The sequence below is a fragment of the Euprymna scolopes genome, chromosome 35 (genome assembly GCF_053919585.1).
Source record: "Euprymna scolopes isolate OS-2025 chromosome 35, ASM5391958v1, whole genome shotgun sequence".
Lineage (NCBI taxonomy): Eukaryota > Metazoa > Mollusca > Cephalopoda > Sepiida > Sepiolidae > Euprymna > Euprymna scolopes.
Window position 1 is genome coordinate 38,525,515 of NC_136516.1, and position 27,428 is coordinate 38,552,942.

Genomic DNA, 27,428 nt, shown 5'->3' on the forward strand with positions numbered 1-27,428 from the left:
ACTATCATCCGTAAGGGAATTCCGACTGGATCGATCAGAGTTATTTCACAAGCAGAATCCGCCGGATTAGTGTCCTGTGTGTGTGTGTGGGGGGGGAGAACGAAGGATTCCCCACTGCAGTCAGAACCTGTGTCTAACCCTGTCCGTGTGTGAGGCAGGCAGCAGATAAACAAACCCTCTCACGTATTACCCCCTCCCCTCCGCCCGCTTTCGCGTTAGATCGCCGACGACACTATACAGGTATTCCCCAATCCCCAACACTTACAAAGTCCCTGCTAATTTTTGATTTTTACATTTTCAAGGTAGTTTCTTAGTTTATGTGACGTAAAAACGATGCGGCCCCTATTCCGAATCTCGCTGTAAGCTTCTTTTTTTTTCTTTTTTTTTTTTTGTCTATAAATGAATACAATTACAGTAATCAGATTATCGGATTAACATGATACACTAGGCTAAACTAAGTAACTACCCCCCTCTCTCTGTCTCTCTGTCTCTCTTTCTCTCTCTCTCAATACTATAGCAAACAAAACCGCACGAGACATGTTTTTATCAGTCATAAACAGCAGAATGAAAATGCCACTCGCTAATATTTTTTTATGTTAAATTCTCCGGATTAAGGCCCAAATTTTCAGATTATAGCTCTTTTCTGGTAATTTAATGTGATTTTCCTGGCAATTAATCTATTTAATGCAATTTTTCTGGTAATAAATCTATTTGATGCATTTTATGGTAATTAATATATTTAACACTTTTTTTTTCTGGTAATTAATTTATTTAATGAGATTTTTTTTCTTGCAATTAATATATTCAGGCGATTTTTCTGGCAATCAATCTATTTAATGCATTTTATTCTGGAAATTAATCAATTTAACGCGTTTTTCTGGTAATTAATTTGTTCAATGCAATTTTTCTTGCAATCAATCTATTTAATGCATTTTTTCTGGTAATTAATCTATTTAACGCGTTTTTCTGGTAATTAATTTGTTCAATGCAATTTTTCTTGCAATAAATCTATTTAATGCATTTTTTTCTGGTAATTAATCTATTTAACGCGTTTTTCTGGTAATTAATTTGTTCAATGCGATTTTTCTTGCAATCAATCTATTTAATGCATTTTTTCTGGTAATTTATCTATTTAACGCGTTTTTCTGGTAATTAATTTGTTCAACGCAATTTTTCTGCTAATCAATCTATTTAATGTATTTTTTCTTGTAACGTGATTTTCCTGGTAATTAATCTATTTAATGCGATTTTTCTGGTTATTAATTTATTTAATGTGATTTTTTCTTGCAATCAATCTATTTAATGCATTTTTCTGGTAATTAATTTATTTAACGCGAATGTTCTGGTAATTAATCTATTTAATGTGATTTTTCTGCCAATCAGTTTATTTAATGCATTTTTTCTGGCAATCAATCTATTTAATGCGATTTTTCTGCCAATCAGTTTATTTAATGCATTTTTTCTGGCAATCAATCTATTTAATGCATTCTTCCTAGTAAAAAATCTACTGAATACAATTCTTTTGGTAATTCAGTAAGTAATTATTCTGTAGTTTTTCCTATTATATCCTTATTTTCTGGTAACTAATTTGTGTAATGTAATTTTTCAGACAACTAATGAATCTATATATATATATATATATATATATATATATTGGAGGGAGGGGTAATTAATGGACTTAAAAAAAAATTATTGCTCTTTCACCCTTAAATAAGGCACAGAGCAACTTGGGTTAAAACGGGTACTATTTGGGTCAAAATTTGCAGAGATATTATGTAGGGAGTTTAGCAGCAAGATGTATTTTCCCATTACACTTGAATTTCTGCATGTCAATACAGTCAGGGGAGCAAGAAACTGGGAGGGAATTCCAAAGTTTAGCAGTTCGAGGGAAGAAACTATTTGAGTAGAAGGTCTTCTGGCATCTAGGAATCACTACAGTGTAGGGGTGAGATTTTGCTGCTTGTTGGGTTAGTGGGAGATATTTATATCGAAGGCGTACAAGGGTTTGTAGTTCGTTGGAGCACTTTCCATTAAAATACTTGTAAAATAGACACAAGAATGCAAGATTTTGTCAATGAGTTGGAGTATGATTGACAGTGCGGGATCTATTAGGTTGGCCACTCTTTTTTGGACCCTGCCTAAGAGTGAAAGGCAAGTAGCAGATGCACAAGCCCAAATGTGGCAACAATACTCCATGCATGGGCGAATGGTGGCCTTGTAGAGGTACAGGATATTCTCAGGTGTGAGTAGTCTTCTAGCACCATATAGAGAGCCCAGTTCCTTTGCAGCATGTTTGGCAATGTCCTCGATATATTTGTTCCAACTCATGTTCCCTATAAACTTGAAACCGAAAAGTTTGAACGAAAAGCTTTCATGCAGAGTATCATTATGCATTGCTATCAATGGTTGAGATTTTACTTCTAATTAAGCTTGATGCCCATGTTTCTCGTAATGAATCTCTCCCAATTAATTTTCCCAGTAATTAATCTGCATAATGTAAATGATTTTGTAATTTATCTATCTACTAAATATACGTTTCTTGCAATTATTGTATTTATATCATCCTTTTTTTCTGGTACTTAATCAAACTAATATAATTTTTTTTAGCAATTAATCTACTTAATATGTATGCTTTGATAATTAATCTATAAATTTTCCGGTATTACTACTTAATATAATTTTTCACGATATTAATCTATTTAATATAATTTTTACAATAATTAATCTATTTAATGTAGTTTTTACAATAATTAATCTATTTAATGTAATTTTTCCACTAATTAATCTATTTAATGTAATTTTTCCACTAATTAATCTATTTAATGTAATTTTTCCAGTAATTAATCTATTTAATATAATTTTTCCAGTAATTAATCTATTTATATATTTTTTAGTAATTAATCTATTTAATGTAATTTTTTAGTAATTAATCTATTTAATGTAATTTTTCCACTAATTAATCTATTTAATGTAATTTTTCCAGTAATTAATCTATTTATATATTTTTTAGTAATTAATCTATTTAATGTAATTTTTTAGTAATTAATCTATTTAATGTAATTTTTCCAGTAATTAATCTATTTAATGTAATTTTTTAGTAATTAATCTATTTAATGTAATTTTTCCAGTAATTAATCTATTTAATGTAATTTTTCCAGTAATTAATCTATTTAATGTAATTTTTTAGTAATTAATCTATTTAATGTAATTTTTCCAGTAATTAATCTATTTAATGTAATTTTTCCAGTAATTAATCTATTTAATGTAATTTTTCCAGTAATTAATCTATTTAATGTAATTTTCCAGTAATTAATCTATTTAATGTAATTTTTCCAGTAATTAATCCATTTAATATCATTTTTCCAGTAATTAATCTATTTATATATTTTTTAGTAATTAATCTATTTAATGTAATTTTTTAGTAATTAATCTATTTAATGTAATTTTTCCAGTAATTAATCTATTTAATGTAATTTTTCCAGTAATTAATCTATTTATATATTTTTTAGTAATTAATCTATTTAATGTAATTTTTTAGTAATTAATCTATTTAATGTAATTTTTCCAGTAATTAATCTATTTAATGTAATTTTTCCAGTAATTAATCTATTTAATGTAATTTTTTAGTAATTAATCTATTTAATGTAATTTTTCCAGTAATTAATCTATTTAATATAATTTTTACAGTAATTAATCCATTTAATATCATTTTTCCAGTAATTAATCTATTTAATATCATTTTTCCAGTAATTAATCCATTTAATATCATTTTTCCAGTAATTAATCTATTTAATATAATTTTTCCAGTAATTAATCCATTTAATATCATTTTTCCAGTAATTAATCTATTTAATATAATTTTTCCAGTAATTAATCCATTTAATATCATTTTTCCAGTAATTAATCTATTTAATATAATTTTTCCAGTAATTAATCCATTTAATATCATTTTTCCAGTAATTAATCTATTTAATATAATTTTTCCAGTAATTAATCCATTTAATATCATTTTTCCAGTAATTAATCTATTTAATATAATTTTTCCAGTAATTAATCCATTTAATATCATTTTTCCAGTAATTAATCTATTTAATATAATTTTTCCAGTAATTAATCCATTTAATATCATTTTTCCAGTAATTAATCTATTTAATATAATTTTTCCAGTAATTAATCTATTTAATATAATTTTTCCAGTAATTAATCCATTTAATATCATTTTTCCAGTAATTAATCTATTTAATATAATTTTTCCAGTAATTAATCCATTTAATATCATTTTTCCAGTAATTAATCTATTTAATATAATTTTTCCAGTAATTAATCCATTTAATATCATTTTTCCAGTAATTAATCTATTTAATATAATTTTTCCAGTAATTAATCCATTTAATATCATTTTCCCAGTAATTAATCTATTTAATATAATTTTTCCAGTAATTAATCCATTTAATATCATTTTTCCAGTAATTAATCTATTTAATATAATTTTTACAGTAATTAATCCATTTAATATCATTTTTCCAGTAATTAATCTATTTAATATAATTTTTACAGTAATTAATCTATTTAATATCATTTTTCCAGTAATCAATCTATTTAATAAATTTTTTACAGTAATTAATCTATTTAATATAATTTTTCCAGTAATTTATCTATTTAATAAAAGTTTTACAGTAATTAATCTATTTAATATATTTTTTTCTAGTAATTAATCGACTTATAATTTTTCTGGTAATTAGTCTACCTAATGCAATTTTAATAACATGGCAACAGATGTATCCTCTTCATTTTTACACAACCAAATTATGAAATTACCATTTGGAGAAGGATTATTTTAAAACAATTTATATTCGTGCATCGGAGGCAGTGGCTTGCAAAGTATGGAAATGGCAGTGCACATCCAAATTGAAAGTGGTGGTAAGGAAATGGCAAAATTACTAGAAGCTGACCTCCGATCTGTAGTGAAACGGGGACAAAAATGGATGGTCACATTTAATGCTGCCAAGACTAAACTTGTTTCCTTCAATAACTACAAGAAATCTTTTCTACCACCAATAGCAATATGTAAGAATACACTGCCTGAAAGTACTTCCTTTAAACTCCTCGGCCTAACATTTACAGGGAACATGAACAAGAATATATACATTGAGAGTATTGACAAGGCTGCTGCAAAGAAGGTTGGCCTCCCCTCTACCGTGCCAGAAAATTACTCACGCCTGAAAGTATCCTGTACCTCTATAAGGCCACCATTCGCCCATGTATGGAATACTGTTGTCACATTTGGGCTGGTGCATCTGCTGCTTGTCTCTCACTCCTGGACAGGGTTCAAAAGAGAGTCGCCAACCTGATAGGTCCTGAACTGTCATCTAAGCTTCAGCCTCTGTCCCATCGACGAAATGTTGCATTCCTCTGCCTGTTCTACAAATACTTTAATGGTGAATGCTCTGACAAACTGCAAGTACTTGTACCTCCTCGACTTGACTACCCCCGACAAACCCGACAAGCAACTAAGTCCTACCCCTTTACAGTAGAGATCCCTAGGTTTAAGAAAGCCTTCTACTCCAATAGTTTCTTCCGCAGAACTGCAAGTCTTTGGAACTCCCTTCCGGGATACTGCTTTCCCAACTATACTGATATGCAGAAGTTCAAGTGTAATGTGAACAAATATCTTTCTACTCATCTCCCTTCATAATGCCTCCGCAAATTGTCCCTGATAGTAGCCCCCTACTTCAAAGTGGCACTGTGCCTTGTTTGGGGTGAAGATTGAATTAAAAAGAAAAACAAAAAACAAAAAAAAATCTATATTACTTCTGTATACAATTTCTCATCTCTAAGCAACTTTAGTAGAACTTACTTTTCACTAATGATGCTAAGCTAAACAGAACTGATTAAGAAAAGATAACGACATACTAAAATACAAAGGCCTTGTGTACGACTTAAAAAGAAATTGGAATTTTAGGAAGATCTCCATTGTTCCAATAATTACAGGAGCAATCGGATTCATGAAAAAAGAATTTCAAAAACTACCTAGGGAATATACCCGGTGAGCCAAGTGCAGTTGAGATACAAACAATTTCACATAAAAACACGGTTAGAATCTTAAAAAGATCTCTTGGTTGGAATACCTGAGTTAGGGGTGAATGTTTGGCATCCGGTAGGATGCTCTATCCCCAGCTTAAATTAATAAAAAAAACTAAAAAAAAGTAAATCTTAGTAGGATTAGTGTCCCTAATGATGCTGAGTTAAACAGATCTAATTGGGAAAATGTAACAAAATACCAAAACACAAGGTCTTATGTACGATATGAAAAGAAACTGGAATCTTAGGAAGATCTCCATCATTCTAGTAATCATCGGAGCAACCGAACTGATGAAAACGAATTTCAAAAACTACCTGGCAAATATACCCGGTGAACCAAGTGCAAGAGAGATACAAACAATTACACATAAAAGGACGGTTAGAATCTTAAAAAGATCTCTCGGTTGGAATGTGTGAGATAGTGGGCGAATGTCTGGCATTCGGTGCTGATAATGGTAAGAAAAATGAAAAAAAAGGGACTTATATTTCAATCTTGCCCTGGGCATCACTAGAACTCTCTACCCCACTTATCGGAGGTCATTTTGCTATCCTATCTTCATTGTCAAATGAACTCTTATTTTATAGTCAGTGTGCCGAGAAATCTTTAATTTTCATGTTTAAAATTAGCGGAAATGATGTTTTCTACATTCGAAAATTGGAATTTCAAGCACACCTGCTATAATGTCAGTGTTAACTTCACATTGAATTTATAATGCTTTCGGCAAATGATTTTTTTTCCTATATCTATGTTCGCTAAGCATAGTAATCGCTGCTGATTGGCATTACTATTGTTCCTATACGTCCCCACGAGGGCAGAGTTAGAGACAAGATCTTTTTTTTTTTTTTTTTTTATGTGGGGAAAATCCAGCTCCCCCAAAAAGGGACACTCTGGATAGGAACAAAAATAAAAATTGCCTCGGCGTTTCTACATTATTGGGATGAGATTTTGTAGTCGATAAATGGAGTTTTCAGATAAAAAATAAACATAAAAATAAAAAAAAAATAAAAAAAACAATGATTTCAACTGATTCTTTTGTCAATAAGTTGTAACGGTAGCTTCCAAATTATGCAGTCGGGACTATCTAAATATTACTGAATTATTAAAAAAAAAAAACAACTTTAATCGTAGTAGGAGGTGAGCAATTGCCGCCATCTTGTTTAAATCAAAACGGAGAATTACCTCCCCTTTGAACTCCCCTGATCGTTTTCATCAAATTCTATTTCTTATTTTCTTTAATAAATAATTTTCTACTTTATCGATTTTCGTAATTTTTGGATATAATCATCTTAAAAATACAAGGAATACGTAGATGCCACTGTTTTCATATGAAATTCAGTATTACGATTTACGAAATTTCGTCCCAATAGTGTAGAAGCGGCATTGTCTCAGTCATGAAGGATTTCTCCTCCACTGACTGAGGACAGAAAAAGGTGAAGTGTAGTATCAGAACAGATACTACACTGTGATCTTGTCCCGAAGGCCAAGTTTGACGGTGAACAATTCTGTGAATTTCGTAGACACAAATATTTACTGGAACAATTACACTATCCCATATATATTATAAACAAAAATAAAAATTTAAAAAATAATAATTATTATTTAATTATAATCATCAAGCCCCTTTAAGAATACTTACGGATAGACACTGTCCAGGAAGTATAAACTAAGAGGCAGTCAACTAGCGTTTATGCAACGTTGACGACCTCCGTCGTTCGAACACTCTGGATTGTCTAATGTCTGCGCCTGGATTGAGGGTTTATTAGTTACTAGCCTGGGTACCCGGCGTTGCCCGAGTATTTAGTGTGTGTTGATCAATAAAATAATTTTTTTTTTTTTTTAAAAAGTGGTAGTAGGTAGGCAGGCTCGAACTCGGACCATGAAGGAGGGAAAGAACGAGAGAAAAAAAAAACGTGACGTCTTTGCCGTTGCGTCTATTGCCAACCCGGAAATGGCGAAAGTTTAAATTAAGGCTAGTCAATCGAAAATATCGGCGAAATAAGCGACCCCTCCTCGTAGAAAAGTGCCCAGTTGAGGGTGAAGGAATTGATGTTTTTAGCCAAATTTTCGATATTTGTCGTCCGAAGGGTCGGCTTAAAAACGATACTGACCTTGTGAAAATCTGTGGCTTCTGTCGAAAGTTTTAGGCAAACATACATACATACACACATACATTTAAACAGACAAGTGAGATTTCTATTATAGAAGATGAATCATTTTCATTCTTGTGACAATTATTTGGTGTTCCAGACATTAGGGCTAAGGAAATGGAGTCGAAAAGTAGCCGGATTCGAGTTACCCGATCGGCAGGGATTGTCACCTCCTACACTGATGATTGTGTAAGGATGAAACATTAGTGTCTGTAGGTATAAAACAATAATCATTTAATTATAATTTATATATATATATATATATATATATATATATATATATATATATATATATATATATATATATATATATACAAGACAATAATGTAACTTAACAGAAAGATACCGTAATAAAAAATAAAACGCATATTTGCTCTACAACAGTATTGAGCACTTTCTTCAGTTTTTAAATTACCAATGGTAATAATCCTTCAAGGAGACTAGCCGCCCTCCTCACCAAACAAGTCTGGTGGGGGGAACCAGTTTAGTCGCCGGTGACCCGACCATGAGGCAGGTAGTACTGGGTTACATAGTACCAGTAGCACATGACATAACCTGACACATACTATCCCATACTATCCTATACTATATATATATATATATATATATATATATATATATATATATATATATATATATATATATACGTTTTATTTTTTATTACCGTATCTTTCTGTTAAGTTACATTATTGCTTCAGCTACCCGGCCGTTTTTTTGGCTGTCTGTAGCTTCCTCAGAACCCGCCTGTTTTTTTGATCGCCTGTAGCTTCCTCAGACTTTTACAAGTCTGAGGAAGCTACAGGCCGCCAAAAGAACGGCCGGGTTCTGAGACAATAATGTAACTTAACAGAAAGATACCGTAATAAAAAATAAAACGCATATTTGCTCTACAACAGTATTGAGCACTTTCTTCAGTTTTTAAATTACCAATGGTAATTTAAAAACTGAAGAAAGTGCTCAATACTGTTGTAGAGCAAATATGCGTTTTATTTTTTATTACGGTATCTTTCTGTTAAGTTACATTATTGTCTCAGAACCCGGCCGTTCTTTTGGCGGCCTGTAGCTTCCTCAGACTTGTAAAAGTCTGAGGAAGCTACAGGCGATCAAAAAAACAGGCGGGTTCTGAGGAAGCTACAGACAGCCAAAAAAACGGCCGGGTAGCTGAAGCAATAATGTAACTTAACAGAAAGATACGGTAATAAAAAATAAAACGTATATATATATATACATATATATATATATATATATATATATATATATATATATATATATATAGTATAGGATAGTATGGGATAGTATGTGTCAGGTTATGTCATGTGCTACTGGTACTATGTAACCCAGTACTACCTGCCTCATGGTCGGGTCACCGGCGACTAAACTGGTTCCCCCCACCAGACTTGTTTGGTGAGGAGGGCGGCTAGTCTCCTTGAAGGATTAAAAACAAGACCTTCCAAAGGGCGAATGAACTCTTTTACTGGGTCAACGGCCAACTAGCACCGTGTATATTTGTGTGTGTGTATATGTGTATTGGGGTGGAGAGGGCTCCCGTGAGCCGTGGTGAAGGCAACCTTTCTAGGAGAAGCAAATCTCTGATTTAAAAAACCATAAAGCGGAAGACCATTACCCGCATTAAGCTGGTCTGCAGTTTAATTTGTTGCTGGCTATCTTGCTCTTGCTTGTTGCTGGATCTCAACATTTTGAACCGAGAGAGAGACTTAGCTGTCGTACAAAGCTAAGACTCTGTAACATCATATTTGTATAGATACTCCCTCAGACATTTGGGCTCATGGATTTTAAATGTCTGAGGGAGTGGCACTCGTCTGACAAGACGTTGCAATCATCATCATCATATATATATATATAAATAAATCTTTTTAAAAATATCCTCTCTTAACCTTACCCTTCAACCCCATTTTATTTATTTTATTTTTAATTTTAATTTCATCTCATCTTACTTTGTTTATCAACGTCAAAAAAGCAACTATTTTCCTTTATATTTTAAATATTTTCCAGATACATCTGCCTTACCTAAAAAAAAAAAATGCTAATTTTATTTTTGGTGTCTTTAAAAAAAAAAAACCACCCAATTTTTTTGCTGATGAGGAGACTTTGTTTCAAAAAATCAAATGATAAAATTATTGTCCAAGACTCAATGTCTATCTCAATAAAAACATCGTTTCCGAAACGATCGTACAATTTATTGATTTTGTTTGTTCTTCCTTGTGAAACCGATTTTTAATTTTAATTATAAATTATGAACCATTTTACTCAATATTAAAATAGCTCTAGGATATATATGCCTATCGAGCTTATTATTATATCTACATTACAACGAGCACTGTTTTCTTTTCTTTTATTTTAATTGCATTAATGGATTTACTAATACATTAATATATACTCTGCTCTTCGGACTGTTGTTGTTAATCCTCTTAAGAAAGTCATTTTTTCACAATTTTTTCTGATTTTAATAGTGGATCGTAGCCATTACAAGGCTGATCTGATCTCGGTAGTTCGAATTGAGTTGTCTCTATTTATAAAATAAGAGATCAGAACAATGTTCTCGATTCCTCATGAAATTTTATTTTCTTCTTTTAAAAAGAGTGAATTTTGGAATATGTTATTTTTTTCCCCCCGTGACGGGTACGTACACCATAAAGATTTTTTTTTTTTTTTTTTTTTTTTTAATTAGGTTGAATTCTGCACTCGTACTAAAATTTTCTTTTTCAGTTTCTTTATTCTTTTTTGAGTGTCTGCGTATTTACAGAATTTTTCTCCTTCTCGTCCCATCATTGGGCATGGTTCCCTTGCCCTGGTTTCTGCTATTTTAAAACATGGCGGCCGTCTTTACACACATTATATATAAAGAAGTAAATAAATAAATAAATAAATAAATAAAAATCTCTTTTGAAAAAAAAAAAAAAAAAAAAAAAGAAAGAAAGAAGTATATCTAGATTACAACCGTGGAAAAACAAACGAGGTCTTTACGTGGGAAACAGCGGTTTGTATTATGCCAAACTAGTCGAGGACACCAGTGAAAAACACTTAAGTACACTTATCGGGAAGCGAAGCAAGGAAAACATAATCTCCTTCTCCCTTTTTACAAGATAACGATAACCTATTTGTCTCTCCACGAGGACAGAGTTAGACACAAGGTCAGTTCTTAATGTGCGTAAAATCTTCCGCTATAAAAAGTGGCGCTTTAGATTGGGACAAAAAAAAAAAAAGTAAAAAAAATTGCGTCAGCTGTCTAAGACGATTTCTCCTTTACTGAACGAAGACAAGAAAGATGGAAGATAATGTCAGAACAGGGACTACACTTTTCTCCCAGCTAAAAGGCTAGGGAAGCATTCCTCACTTACATACCTTCTCACGAGGGCATAGTTAGTTACACACAAGGTTAGTTTTTAATGTGCGTAAAATCGCGGCTATCGAGAGAGAAAGTGGCCGTGATAAAATAAAGCTTTCATAAAAATGTATTGCGATGAAAATAAAAATTTGTTTCAGTCGAGAGATTTTTTTTTAACCTTATTTATATACATGTTTATTCATTTTAAGAAGAGTTACACTAGAAAAAAGGGAAGACAATCCAAAATAAATAATTTTTCATCACTTCCTCCCATATTTTCCTTATACAGGGTGTCCAAAAAGTCACTGAAGGGTTAAAAAATCTTTGTCATTTTACCATTAATAATTAATTTTTTTCTATATTTCAGATATTTTACAGATAATATATTGTAAATTAATTATGGATAAGTATAACAATGAACAACGTACGAAAATTGTTAAATTGTTTTACCAAAATCAGGGGTCAATTGTTTTGACTCAAAAAGTTTTTTGATGGCATTTTCATGTAAGGGATAGCCCAAGTCACTACACAATTAGAAACATTGAAAGAGTCTATGCTAACAAACCCTAGACCTTGCAAGAATTGAATAAAAACATCAAAAACGAAATAACGAAATAAGGGAGTTAAATCGCAATGAAGAGATTCTGCAATCTGTCATGAATAATGTTTTGGAAAGAACACAAATATGCGAAGCTGAAAATGGGTAACATTTAAAAGACATTATTTTTTTATAAATATTAAGTGTTTGAATTTTGCATTTTTATTTTAAAATAATTTCCCAATATCTTAGTTAGATTGTGTCATCAAAAATAAAGAATCTATTTAAGTTCGAAACCCTTCAGTGACTTTTCGAACACCCTGTACTTCCCCTATGAACTGAGTCTTGCATATGTTCTACATCTATTGACTCCCAAGACTCTCATCCAAGCAAGGAAAATATAACCTCCTTCTACCCTTTAACAAGAAAGACAGTGAAAATAGTTAAAATCTCTGGTCCCCCCTCGCCAATCTTTCACGAAAAACACCCGTCTAGCTGAATCCACTGTGAAAAATTTCCCCCACTCTTTGTCTGTGCCTAAATCGAAGCGTGGATTCCATGAACAAAGCTTCTTTCTTAGAACTGCACGCCTGTGGAACTCTGTTTCGTCTGCCTGCTTCCCACCTGACTACAGCTTGGATGGCTTCAAGTCCAACGTTAACAAATTCCTAATGAACCGCCCCCTTAAGTAAACACTTCATCAAATCTCCACACTAACGTAATGTACTTGCAATAACCCTTATCCCTGAGTGGCTTCCGGGCCTTGATAAGTGGTGACCACTGTGTAAAAAAAAAAAAATAAAAGTACCTACTTGTCTCCCCATGAGAGCAGAGTTAGACGCAAGGTCAGTTTTTAATGTAATTTTAGGGTAAAATCCACCGCTATAAAAAGTGGCACTTGGGACTGGAACAAAAAAAAAAAAAAGTAAAAATTGCCTCAGCAGTCTAAAAGGATTTCTCCTCCACTGACTGTAGACAGAAAAGATGTAGGATAGTATCAGAAAAATGTTTTTATTTCATAGAGAGACAAGTGGTAGATATACCAGCATCTATCACTTGTAGACCGCGCAACCATTATTCCACTATAGACTCGACGTGCTGACACCCTCGCAGCGTGTATCCATTGTCTCTAGAGATTGAAATAATGCTTAATTAGGCAACTAATCTGGGAGAAGGAAAGCTATGAAACAATTTTTTTTTTCATTCGCCCTTGCATGGAGTATTCACGTTAGAGTTTGTGTTCATTGATAGAAGCGCTAATTAGAATGCCATCGACATAAAATAAGCAGATAGGTATTTTTTTTTTTATTATAAGTCTAAAAATTTTATTTGCATATATAATCTCTTCTCCTCTCTACTATTATATAAAAGGAAATTTGTGTGTCTGTGAGTTCGTTCCCTATGTACTCGAAAACTGTTTGGTCGATTTTTATGAAATTTCATACAAAGATACTTTATCTGCCTGGCAGTGTTCTTAGGTTTTGTGTCTTCAATAAGTATCGATAATCAAAATAATCTTATAAAAAGAAGGAACAGGCGACTTTGACCAAAGTTAACACCTTACACAGCCTAACATCACAAGTGCATTCGAGAAGTTTTATCACCACACAAGCAGAAAGGCCCGACATATAAAATCAACAGTAGATTATTTGATATGACAAGAGCGCGTTCAAAATGAACGTATCTGTTTAGAGCACAATTGAAGCATGATACTTGACTTTTCCATTTTAAACTTTAATTCAAACCATTATTTATAAAATCAATAGTAAGTTCTCTACAGTGCAATGTAAACTACAATGTATTGCGGACTAAGTCACTGTGAGAAGCATGTGAAGCTTCCGTCGCGATGGGTCCCAAATTAAAGCAGGCAATCAATCGATTTAATTGAAAAATGAGCTATTCCATCGATTTCAATGACAATAAAAATATGATAATGTGAAACATTCGTTGATCATTATTCAATTCCGGACAACGTCCGGTCACCCTGCTAGTAATTACTAAATGTTGAACCTAACACAGAACCCATGACAAATCCATCATTTTGTATAGAGAACCACAATATCTATATTCGTACTGCCCTTCTTTATTTCATTTAGTCATCCACATACAGTACTGTTTCGCTGTATCACAGCTCATCAATGCAGCTAGACCAAGCGAGGATCGAACTCACACACACACAATGACTTTTATATAATAGTATATATATATATATATATATATATATATATATATATATATATATATATATATATATATATAAATTACAATTAAATTTACCAAAATGATCCAAGATGGTAAAACTAAAGTATATTGTAAATATTAAAGAATTAATATTTATAAAGTTATCTCAGCCAGATGTAAAAGCTCGATAAAACCAAATAGGAGATAGAGCTTATAATAGGAGCAACAGTTAATAAAACATGTCAAAAAAAACATTTTGAAAAAGAGTTGAAAACATTTAATCTGAAAAGGAAACACTTGATAAGTGGATAGTCCTTAATCCGCGGAGTTTCGAAGAGATACTTTCCTTCTCATCAGAGGGTAGGAATTAGCAAAATGCAGGATCGGATTTTGCATGCAAAAGTATTTGATGAAACAACAAGTAAGTCAAAGATCTTACTTGATAACAAAAAAGTGAAGCAGAGGGAATAAGGTGAAGAAAAAGATGATTACACGTGAATGGATAGTCTGGTGGAAGATAAAAAATCCAGTGACGGTAAAATCCAAAAATATAACTTCAAGAAAATTAATTGAATTTCCATTTGCACAAGTAAAATCCAAGGAAATCCCGTGATTGGAAAATGGTCCAAAATAATCCAAAGGCCGAAATCCATGGAATAATTCACAAATATGTACAAGGGAAAAGGGGAAAAATTTCAATAATATTAATAAAAGAAAAATAAGATATATTTATGTCTCGGCAGCAGTGATAAAAGCAAAAAATTTTGCCCTAAGCAAAATATGATGAAAGTAAAGATAATTATAGCGAAAATATATTTTTTTATATCAACTTTGTTTCCATTCTTAGCCAAGAGTGACCAACAAAATGATGTTTCCGTACAAAGAGAAAATGTTATATATAATAATAATATAAATATACAAGAAATAAATGTTACTATAGTCAATAAAAGTTACTTTTATGGTAGAAAAGTTCATAAATCAAAATGGCAGCGACTTTGAAATGAACTGAACTTTTACTGACTATGGTAACATTTATTTCTTGTATATTTATTTTTTCGGGTAGTCGTTTGTTGGCTTTTCTGCTAAACACTCTTACTAAATAATATCGACGAAATATCGAAAAACAAAGAAACAAAAACAGTTTTGAAAAATAATGAAACTTTACTTACTTTAGTAAAATAATCCGAAACAGCAAAATGGGATATTAAAAAAGTAAACACATAATTACTTTAGTTTTTTAAAGTAAAGAATCGATATAAATATGAATAAGAAGAAAATGGCACCGTTTTCAAGCAGAACAGCTTCGTTTCAGTTTTACAGTATTGAACAGTGTAGTATTACACTGTCGGATTCAGGGTTGTACTATTGTAATGTAAAGAACACGCAGAAAGGGTTGTAATCAACTGAATTACTTCTAGTACACTGACAAAAAAAAGCTTAAACAGATATATAAATAAAAATAAAAAGGTTATGTAAATGTTTTTAAAAAGACATGTAATCACATGAGCAGGATTTTTTCCTTCTTTTGACACAATAACAAGTAACGTTCTTATTTTTTATTATTTATCTATTTATCTATTTTCGAAAGAGTGCTATGTGCAAGTGGAGAAGGAAAAAAACAGAGTTATGCAAAATTTGTGTCGAGAATTGTCTAAAGTTTCAATTTTTTTTTTTTGGCTTTCACTTTAATAAGAACGTGAATTTATGAGGTGAATTAATTCGACACAATATGATTCAACTAAAAATATAAATGAAAGTTAACGTGAATTAAGATTAAAGTTAAGGTGTTATTTTAAAAAACCTTGTTAAACTTTGTGACATATTTACATTCTATGGAGTTCAGGCGCGAACGAACACCCAATAATTTTATTATACCATATTTCTTCAAGCTGAAACATAATTATCAAAGTATACTTACACAAATAGATATTAAAAGCCTTTGCGAAAGTTTGTGCCATATTTCCATAGAGTACAGGCACGAACGCAGACCCCACAATTTTATTATACCATCCCTATTTAAGTTGAAACATACTTATCAAAGTATTCTTATGTACATCTATATCAAAAACCCTTGTAAAGGTTTTTTTTTTCATTTTTTATTTCCATACTTTGGGGGCCAGGCGCGAACGCAGACCCCACAATTTTTATGAACCACCATTCTGCCAGATCAAATATACCCATTCCTGATCCTCGATACATCTTCTACCATTATATGTAATCAGTTTTTTAAAATAGTCAACCATATAGGAGCCTATTCGTGACCAGACACACATTCACCTTTATATTATAGATATATAATAGTAAAAATATATATATGTGTGTGTGTGCGTGTGTGTGTGTGTGTGTAGTTATCATTCAGGTTGCTTATTCTTCTCTGAATTGGGTATTGCATATTCGAACCAAATCTATTCCATAGCAGCAATTTCACTTATGGATGCTTGCAACCCTCACGTGTTCCTCTTTTGTGAGTACCAGATTCTAAGAAGAATCGTGGATACCAGTGCCAACAGCAGAATCACAAAAAAGTCGTACGATGCTGATTCATACCAAGTCATAGCATGTGGAAACAATCAAAATATCTCAAGCATTTGTAAAGAAAGATGAAGAAATACAGAATGTATTATAAGTAGGATGTGAAAAAATTAGAAGATGGCGAGACGGACATGTAAAAGTCAAGGTTGGAAAAACGGAAACAATAAAAGAATTATCATGAAACTGAGTAGAACAAGCCGAGCATGCAGGGTCCTCCTCCACAAGTGAAAAATTTACTTTCACTATAACTAATGTTTGTGCAAAATTGCAAAAAAAAATCCAAGGATGCTTATTGAGAAAACTGTAAACAAATGGACAATTTGGAGGCAATTTTACCTCCATAATACCCCCCCCCCCAAGAGGAAAACCAGAGTTATCCTGGAAAGTCAGTTCTGGCAAAAATTTACTTTCGCCATGACTAATGTTTGTGCAAAATTGCTTATTGAGAAAACTGTAAACAAATGGACAATTTGGAGGCAATTTTACCTCCAAAGTACCCCCCCCTAAGAGGGAAACCAGAGTTATCCTGGAAAGTCAGTTCTGGCAAAAATTTACTTTCGCCATGACTAATGTTTGTGCAAAATTGCTTATTGAGAAAACTGTAAACAAATGGACAATTTGGAGGCAATTTTACCTCCAAAGTACCCCCCCCTAAGAGGGAAACCAGAGTTATCCTGGAAAGTCAGTTCTGGCAAAAATTTACTTTCACCATGACTAATGTTTGTGCAAAATTGCTTATTGAGAAAACTGTAAACAAATGGACAATTTGGAGGCAATTTTACCTCCATAATACCCCCCTTCCCTAAGAGGGAAACCAGAGTTATCCTGGAAAGTCAGTTCTGGCAAAAATTTACTTTCACCATGACTAATGTTTGTGCAAAATTTCACAAAAATCCAAGACGTGGTTATTGGGCAAGGTGTGAATGGACACACGCACAAACGAGAGTGAATTACTAGGTCCAACCCCTCCTTTGTTGAGGGACCAAAAAGCAGGAACTGTTAACAGAAAATATAGGAAACCTGTAGTTTTTCATATTGTTTGGATTCTTCGGACTACTCTTCTCATCTTGAATGTTATTTTCACAACGTTTCAGTCGATGTAACCTCCGACCATTTTTTCCGGTGCATCTTTCCAATTCGGGAATGTTTCTGTTGAAGTCTAGAATTTGGACAGAATTTTGAGCAGAACCCTTTATTTATTTCACAGGGGTAGCATGCTCTCGTTCTATCAGCCACGACTGGATAGAGGTCCTAAGTAATTTGCAATTCTATTTTTCTGTCAATACAAACAACGAATCCACATCTCAAAAATTCAGAAACCGTAGTTTTTCATATCAAAATATTGCCCTCAATTTTGTACAAAATCTGGCCCCAGAAAGCCGAGAATGTTTAAATCGATTTTTGTGTGCATTTCTACTTATATATAAAACGCACTTTGTCTGTGTGTCTGTTTGTGTGCGAGTTTGTTCCCTACGAACTCTGAAACTGCTGGGCTGATTTATTTGAAATTTCACACAAATCTACTCTATGTGTCTAGGAGTGTACTGAGATAGAATTTATATCGGAATGCCTCTGATAAATATCCAAAAATCAATAATCGAAGAAATCTCATTTAAGACGGAACATTCCAATTTTGACCAAAGTTAACACCTTTATACAGCCTAACATCACAAATTTATTTGAGAAGATTTATCACCATACAAGCAGAAAGGCATGGCGTATAAATCAACAGTAGGTTCTTTAAGACAGGAGCACGTTTGAAATAAATGTTTCTGGAGCACAACTGAAGCAGGATACTTGAGTTTTGCATATTTAACTGGAATTCAAGTCGTTATGTAAAAATAATTTCATAAAATCAATTGTAGGTTTTCTACAGTGCAACGTAGACTACATTATATTGTAGATTAAGTCACCGCAGAGAGGAATGTTAAACGTCTTCCTGGTGCACTGTGATAGGTTTCCGACTTGAGCAGGTAATCAGTTGATTTGATTGAAAAATGGGCAATTTCACTGATTTTGATGACAATAAAAGTATTGTAAGTGTTGAGCAGTCATTGATACTTATTCAATCCCGGAAAAAGTTGGGTCTTCATGCTAGTGTATGTGTATATATATATATATATATATATATATATATATATATATATATTTTTGCACAGTGATCACCACTTATCAAGGCCCGGAAACCACTCAGGGATAAGGGTTATTGCAAGTACATTACGTTAGTGTGGAGATTTGATGAAGTGCTTAATTAAGGGGGCGGTTCATTAGGAATTTGTTAACATTGGACTTGAAGACATCCAAGTTGTAGTCCGGAGGGAAGCAGGCAGACGGAACAGAGTTCCACAGGCGTGCAGTTCTAAGATGAAGCTTTATATATATATATATATATATATATATATATATATATATATAAAAGTGAACGTGTCTGTGTGTCTGTCTGTCTATGTACATTTCCCTACGCAATAACTCTGTCAATTTTTAGTCTACAGACTCGAAATTTGATATACAGGGTACTGAGATTTGGGAAAATCGATGTGATCGGTTTTCGGCCAGAAATTAAGGGGTCAAAGTTCAACGATTTGACCTTTGAGAACTCTACCAAACTCTTCCGACAATTTTGGGTCTAAACACTTGAAATTTTAGATATAGGTTCCTTGGACATTGATCTAACTTAATAACTCAATTTGAGCCCAAAACAATTAATGTTAAAGGGTCATAATCGGGGTCAAAATTAAAAAAAATTAACCTTTTTTTTTTTTTGCTCAGCATACACCTCCGGGCAATACCGGGCACCCATGCTAGTATAATAACTTTTTCTTAAATGACTGTATTTAATTAATTCTTTTTCTATTACACAGCTTATAGTGTGGAAATTTTTTCTGACTTAATTACGAAAGATAATGTCTCTTACGCAGCCTCCATTCTCAGCTTTGCAAAGTCGAGCTCTTTCTAAGCTATTCTTTATGACAGTTCTTAACATCGGAAGTTGTAGGGAAAGAGTTTCCTGCGTATGTTTGCCTTAAGTTCTTGGATGCTTCGAGGCTTATTTGCATACACTTTGTCTTTAAGATATCCCCAAAGCCAAAAGTCTAGTTCTGTCAAATTAGATGAACGTGGAGTCCATTCGAAATCGAAATTTCAAGAGATTTTTCGATCCTGAAACATCACAGTTAACAGCTTTTTTCACTCTAGCTGTATGTGCAGTTGCTCCATTTTGTTTGCCACCAATACCCTGGCATGTTTACTAACTGAGGTTGAACAAATTCAATAGCATATAACATTGACATGGCGCATATAAGATCTTTGCATTGCGACAATTGACTGTCCATTTTCAAAGTGAAATTCAATAATCCTCACACGTTGTTCTCATATAAACTTGTCTATAAAATTATTTCCAAAGATTCAATTTTATAATTCTGAAAAGAGAAATTAAATTATATTAATAGAAAAAAGTTATTGAATTTTTAAAATGTAAAGTGACTTATGGGCCACCCCGTATATATATATATATATATATATATATATATATATATATATATTGGAAATGGTAATTAAAAAAAACTGAAGAAAGTGCTCAATACTGTTGTAGAGCAAATATGCGTTTTATTTTTTATTACTGGTTTCTGTAAAAGTCTGAGGATGCTACAGAAGGCCAAAAAAAAAAAAACGTCCAAGTAGCTGAAACAATAATGTAACTTAACAGAAAGATACGGTAATAAAAAATAAAACGTATATATATATACACACACACACATTTTCTATATACTGTTATTTATATTAGTTTGAAGTTTATCATTGCGTATATCAGGTAAACACTACATCCCATTGTTTTTTATTAAAATATGCTGAGTTCGTTCCTTATGGACTCAAAAATTGTTGGGCCGATTATTATGAAATTTTATGCAAAGGTATTTCATATGCCTGGCAGTGTTCTTAGATCGGTATTGTTTCAATATAATCAAAATAACCCGATGAAAGAAGGAACAGGCTTTACGTCTATCGTGAAGAGGTGAGAATTTGTTGATAGAAAGGTTTTTCGGGGGGGAGGGGAGGGGGGGTATGTCCGTCGAAGGGATACAAATGTAATGAATTCATCAAAGTTCACTTTTTGAAATCAAATCTGCCCTTGTGTCAAATCTCCTGAATAGGAGGTAAGTAAAAAAAAAAAAAAAAAAAAAAAAAAATTTTTTAAATACAAAATCAACCACACTATTCGTTCGGATTATCAGAAAATCTTGAAGAAGGCAAAAAGAAGGAGAGAAAACTCCTTACACGTCTATAGCTGATAGTCAAGATTTCTGCAGGCATGAAACCATGCTAAGTAGGTTATTACGAACCACTCATAATCGCTGCGGATTCTCGATATATATTAATCTTTTGAGAAAATTGAAAACGAAAAAAATTAAAAACAACAAAATAGAAATACTTGAAGTAAGGCAGAAATCATGTTTATATGAAAACAGTTGTTTTCTTTTCTTTTTTTTTTAAACAACTTTAAGGCTCTGTCTGTCTGTCTGTCATTAGTCGGTTTGTTAAGCTTACATCTGAAATAGCATATTTTATATACAACCGAACATCTCTCTACTAAACTAGATCCGTTGGTTGGTCTGTCACATTTATATTAAAAATTGCATTTTTGTGGTTTGTACCATCTATAATATAAATATCACCTGTCTGTTTGTATGTATGTATGTGTGTATGTATGTATATATGTATGTATGTGTGTATGTATGTATATATGTATGTATATATGTATGTATGGCTAAAACTTTCGACAGAGGCAACGGATTTTGTACGAGATTGATATCGTTTTGAAGCTCGACCCTTCGGACGGCAAATATCGAAAAATTGACTAAAAACATTAATTCCTTCACCCTCAACTGGGAACTTTTCTACAAGGAGGGGTCGCTTTTTTCACCGATATTTTCGAAAGTCATCCCCTCTTTTCAATTGACTAGCTTTAATTTAAACCTTCACCATTTCCGGTTTGGCGATGGATGCAACGGCAAAGATGTCACTTTTTTTTTTTCACGTTCATTTCCTCTTTCACGGTACGGGTTCGAACCTACTACTTTTTTTTTTTTTTTTTGCTCAACACACACCTCAAACACCCGGCCAACGCAGGGCACCCAGGTTAATTTATATTAAAAATAGCATTTTTGTGGTCTGTAACATTTCTATTATAAATAAGATTTTTGTGGTCTGTAACATTTATATTAAAAATGGAATTTTCTGATCTATAACATTTATATTAAAAATGACATATTTTGGTCTGTAACATTTATATTAAAAATAGCATTTGTAGTCTGTAACATTTATGTTGAAAATGGCATTTTTGTATTTATTAAGTTTATATAAAAAATGGTACTTTTTGGTCTGTAACATTTATATTAAAAATTGATTTTTGATGGTCTGTAAGATTTATATTTAAAATGGCACCTTTCTGGTTTATAACATTTCTATTAAAAATGGCATTTTTTATGGTCTGTAACATATTAAAAATTTTTGTGGTCTGTAAGATTTCTATTGTTATATCTGTAACATTTATACTAAAAATGAAATCTTTCTGGTCTATAATATATTTTAATCTGTAACATTTATATTAAAAATGGCACATTTGGCATATTTTTGGTTGTAACACTTTATTGAAATAGTATTTTATGGTCTGTAACAGTTCTATTAAAAATGGCCATTTTGTGATCTGCAACATTTATATTAAAAATGGCAGTTTGTGGTCTGTAAAATTTATATTAAAAATGGAATTTCGTAGTCTGTAACATTTCTATAAAAAATCTCATTTTTTTCTGTAACATTTATATTAAAACTGTCATTTTTGTGATCTGCAACGTTTATATTAAAAATGACATTATTGTGGTCTGTAATAACTACATTAAAAAGGGCATGTTTGTGGTTTGTAATATTTATATGAAAGATGGCATATTTTGGTGTGTAACATTTATATGAAAAATTGCATTCTTTGTTTGTAACATATATCTAACATTTATATTAAGAACAGTATTTTGTGGTCTGTAACATTCATAATAAAAATCGTATTTTGTGGTCTGTAAGATTTATATAAAAAATTGAATGTTTGTGGTCTGTAACATTTATATTGAAAATTACATCTATGTTTATTGTCACATTTATATATAGGAGTCTGGTGATAGATGCCGAACTACATACACTTGCAACAGCATGGATGCTTGTATAGCAGCCCTATGCAAATGACCGAGCTGGGTGTGAGATGACGTCACAGCAAGGAAGAAGGAAAAAGAAAAAATATAAAAAGGAGAGTGTGTGTGCAGACCGGTCATCAGAAAAAGGACATATGTTCAGAGAGATTGGAGTAATATTCGAAAGAGATTCAAGGATTACATCAGAGAAGGGGAGTGGTATTTGAAAGATATTCGGGGATCACATCAGAGAAAGGGAGCGGTATACAAAAGGTATTCAAGCAGAATCATGTGAAAGAAGGACAGAGATAGACGTGTTATACACAGTGACCGAGAGCAACAGAAAATAAATGTCGGTTGTTTCACTAAGGATAAAAGGAAGTTGAGTTATTTCTTGTCTTGATTTCCTTGCGACAGAGTCTACAATGTGTCAGGTCCTTACGTGTTAAAATGTGTGTAAAATTACACATTGGATAGTGCAATTCTGAGTTGTGTGAGGTAGTGGGCCAATTTTAAGATGGCGATGAAGACGGGAAAAACACAAGGGCAATTCATTATATATTATATATATTTTTTATTGGAATCCTTGGAGATAAGTAATTTTGTGTATTTAATTATTTTATTTATTTGCGGACTGTTATCCTCATCTTCATAGCTTTTGTTATTTCACCACGTTTCGGCCAACTCATCCTCTGGCCTTCTTCAGGTGATTAATAGAACACCATATAAGAGCAAAAACTTGGTTTTATAAGGCAAAAAAGATCCCACTTTGATCGCCCCTCAGGTGCAGTAGATAGAGGCATTAAGTATATGATTCCAGGTGTGCATTGTGTGAAGATAGCGGTTTCAATCCTACCCAAAGCAGGCCAGAGGATTAGTTGGCCAAAACATGGTGAAACAATAACTATAAAAGGCAGTTATTACTGGCGATCCAGTCACAAGACTCAGCATTCCTATCCTGTATCCAGTCACGGGTAATCACTTGAAGAAGGCCAGAGGATGAGTTGGCTGAAACATGGTGAAACAACAACAACAACTATGAAGATGAGAATAACAATCCGCAAATAAATAAATAAAATACACAAAATCAACAGACTTCCATTATTGGTGATGTCTCTTTCACACGGCTTCCACAGACAGACTCATGTGAAAACAGTTTTTCTCTCGAGGGTAATTCATGTTTTATATTTGTAATCGACATTCGTAGCGAACATTTGTTGCTGACTATTAAAAAAAGGTGTACTTCTGCATTTACTGATCCACTTTTCCATTAATTTTGCCTCGATATATTCCAGCATATAGACCGTTGAAATATGTTGCAAACGCTCAGTTGATGAAAAATGAGTTATCCATTGGCATTACAAATGCACTGTGTGTTTTAGCCAATGAAAAAATCTTATCTGATGACTTTTAATGAATCAGAATAAAATATTAGCTTCCAAAAATAATTAATCCCAAAAATCGTAAAATTTGATTTTCTTAAATAAAAAAAAACTATTTGATCAATTTATGTGATTTTTGGAATATGATGTCTTAATTCTATGACAAATACGTATATCATAAAGATTTTTCTGTACTTCTCTTTTTTTTTTTAAATAAATGTAGTTCTAAATAAGCACCCTCTAAAATATGTTTTCATGGGTTTGTATTACTGTACACATAGATTCGAAAAAGTTGTCAAAAAAACAAATATATAACAAATAAATGTTATCAAAGTCAAAATAAGTTACTTTTCTACCTAACTGGATATGTTTTCAGTGTTTTTATTTAATGTAACATGTTTATTTAGCTCGAAAAACATACTGTGTTTACCGATGTATTGGAAAATTCAAAATGGCGCCCGACTCTCTCTTTAACACGGTAAGTTTGGGAAAAGGTACTATAAATATAAAATTAGACAAAATACTGTTAGAAACTCACTCAATATATATTACCGTGGCATAGGTTGACATATATTCGGTGGGGTTTTAATAGCATTTTGTCTAGTTTATTATTTATGACACCTTTCCCCGAACTTACCGTGTTAAAGAGAGTCGGGCGCCATTTTGAATTTTCCAATACATCGGCAAACAATGTATGTTTTTCGAGCTGAATAAACATGTTACATTGAATAAAAACACGAAAAATATATCCAGTTTGGTAGAAAAGTAACTTATCTTGCTTTTGATAACATTTATTTGTTATATATTTGTTTTTTTGACAACTTTTTCGAATCTATGTGTACAGTAATATAAACCCATTTTCATTTAAAAATGAGATAAATATTTATTCATGAAACTTACGATTGGTTGAGGTTATATCTCTATTTATTGTCTTTCTATTTTACTTCATTGAAATTACGATACGATAATTGTTGTTATTTTTTATTTTTGGTACTTATACAGTTTAATAAAGACATTAAAAAATGAAAATATTTTAAAAAGGTTATATTGTACATACCCGTTTTGGAATGAAGCTCTCCGGGGGAAAAAAAAAATCATTTAATTTGATCGAGTAGATTTTTATAGTGGAAAAACACGTTTTTATGACAGCGCGCTGAAGGTAGCCATGTTTGGATTTTTAGAACACGCCACGGGGAGATAACTCAGTCTAAAGTGGCGACACCCCGCTCCCCATATTAAATAATTGCTTTTCTTGAAAATCGAAACATGGCTACCTTTTGATCAGTATCATAACAAATTGTTTTTTCGTTGTAAAAAAAAAAAAAGAAAAAAAAAACTACTTGATCAAATTAAGTGAAATTTTTCGCAGAGAACTTCATTCCATAATGGATTTGTATAATATAACTTTTTTTTTCGATATTTTCATTTTTTAATGTCTTGATTAACCTATACATGTACCCTTTTTTATTTTCAAGCGTTTTATGTCAGCTGTTTATGTCAGCGCTTTATGTCATCTGACGGGATATCACAGAAAACATGGATCAGTAAATGCAGAAGTACCAAAAAAAAAAAAAAAGGAAAAAATGTGGAACAAATGAAGCTCAAAAAGTTGTATAAAAGAAGAGAATGCCAAAAAAGCATGTGTGAAAGAACTTTTTGGTCATGGAAACGTTAAAATAACCCCCCCCCAACCAACAACAAAATCACACCCCTTCACTGTAGAGGTCAGTAAATGCCAAAGGATTTCCTACTTTAAGAGCTCATTTTTTTTTCAGGCCTTTGGAGTTCCCTTCCTGCTTCACCAACCGTACCAACATGCAGAAATTTAAATGTAAAGTGAACAAACATCTTGTTGCCCGACTCCCCACTCAGGTGGCAACCTATAAATCTGGCTCCTATCAAAGAAGCCACTTACGCTTTAGTGGCATTATGCCTTGCTTGGTGTGAACAAAACCGAAAGAAACAAAGTTATTTTCTTGTTTTAAATTATATTCACTCAAAACAAGGCAGATAGAGACCGAGACACGGAGGGCTACTGTCAATGAGGATCCAAATCCATCAGGACACAGTAATTAAAGAGTTGATCGGCGAGATGTCTGTTTACATTTCACTTGAAGCTTCTGCATGTTAGGCAGGATACAGGGAGGGAATTTCAAGCTCTAGCAGTTCAAGAGAAGAAACTTTCAAACTAGAAGACTCTTTACCACTGGAGGACCTTTACAATGAAGGCACGATATTTTGCTAATTGTTGGGTTGGTCAGGGATATTTATACCAGTACCCCTGTAGATTATATCATTGATAGTAGTCCCCGATATCAAAGTGTCAATGTGCCTTGTTGGTGGTGAAAATATAATTAAAAAAAAAAAAAAAAAGTGCTACAGGTTTATCGGAGCACATTCCATTAAAGTACTTGTAAATCAAGGACAGGGATGAAACATTATGGAATACGACAGAGGTTGGAGCTCAGTTAATAGAATAAGACCTAGAAGATTAGAGACTTTTGTGTACCCTGTCTAAGAAATGAGAGATACTAATGGTTTATGATTATTTTATTGTCAATTTAATTATTAGTAGTATATTGTCAATAACATGGTACATCAATAAGAAATAGAAAATTGGTTAGTCAGAATCAAAGTTTGATTTGCCAGCTTAAATGCTATTTGGGCCCAACTTTTATAATTTTAATTGTAATTTAATTTAAAGGTCTAATTGAGAAAGACTAGTCGTTGATGAACTGGCACACATTACTTTTTTATCAGTTTTATTTTTAGTAGTTTACTGTCAATAACATGGTACAATAATACGAAATGAAAATTGGCTAGTCAGTGCCTAATTTTTTGTTTTTCTATTTTGTCTTTTGTACAATTTCGGAAATTAAAAATATATATATCAAAGTGTGATTTGTCAGCTTAAATGTTATTTAGGTCAAAATTTTAAAATTTTTATTGGAATTTATTTAATGCATAAAAAATACATTATTGTATTACCAATAACATGGACCAACAATACGAAATGAAAATTGGCTAGTCAGAAGCAAAGTTTT

The 27,428-nt window shown here is 32.1% G+C and overlaps 1 protein-coding gene across 15 annotated transcripts in view; it reads right to left on the reverse strand.

Moving 5' to 3' along the window:
* The window catches only part of LOC145259826 (multiple C2 and transmembrane domain-containing protein 1-like), a 992,069-nt gene that overhangs the window by 480,382 nt on the left and 484,259 nt on the right, over positions 1–27,428 (reverse strand). The window lies entirely within an intron of this gene.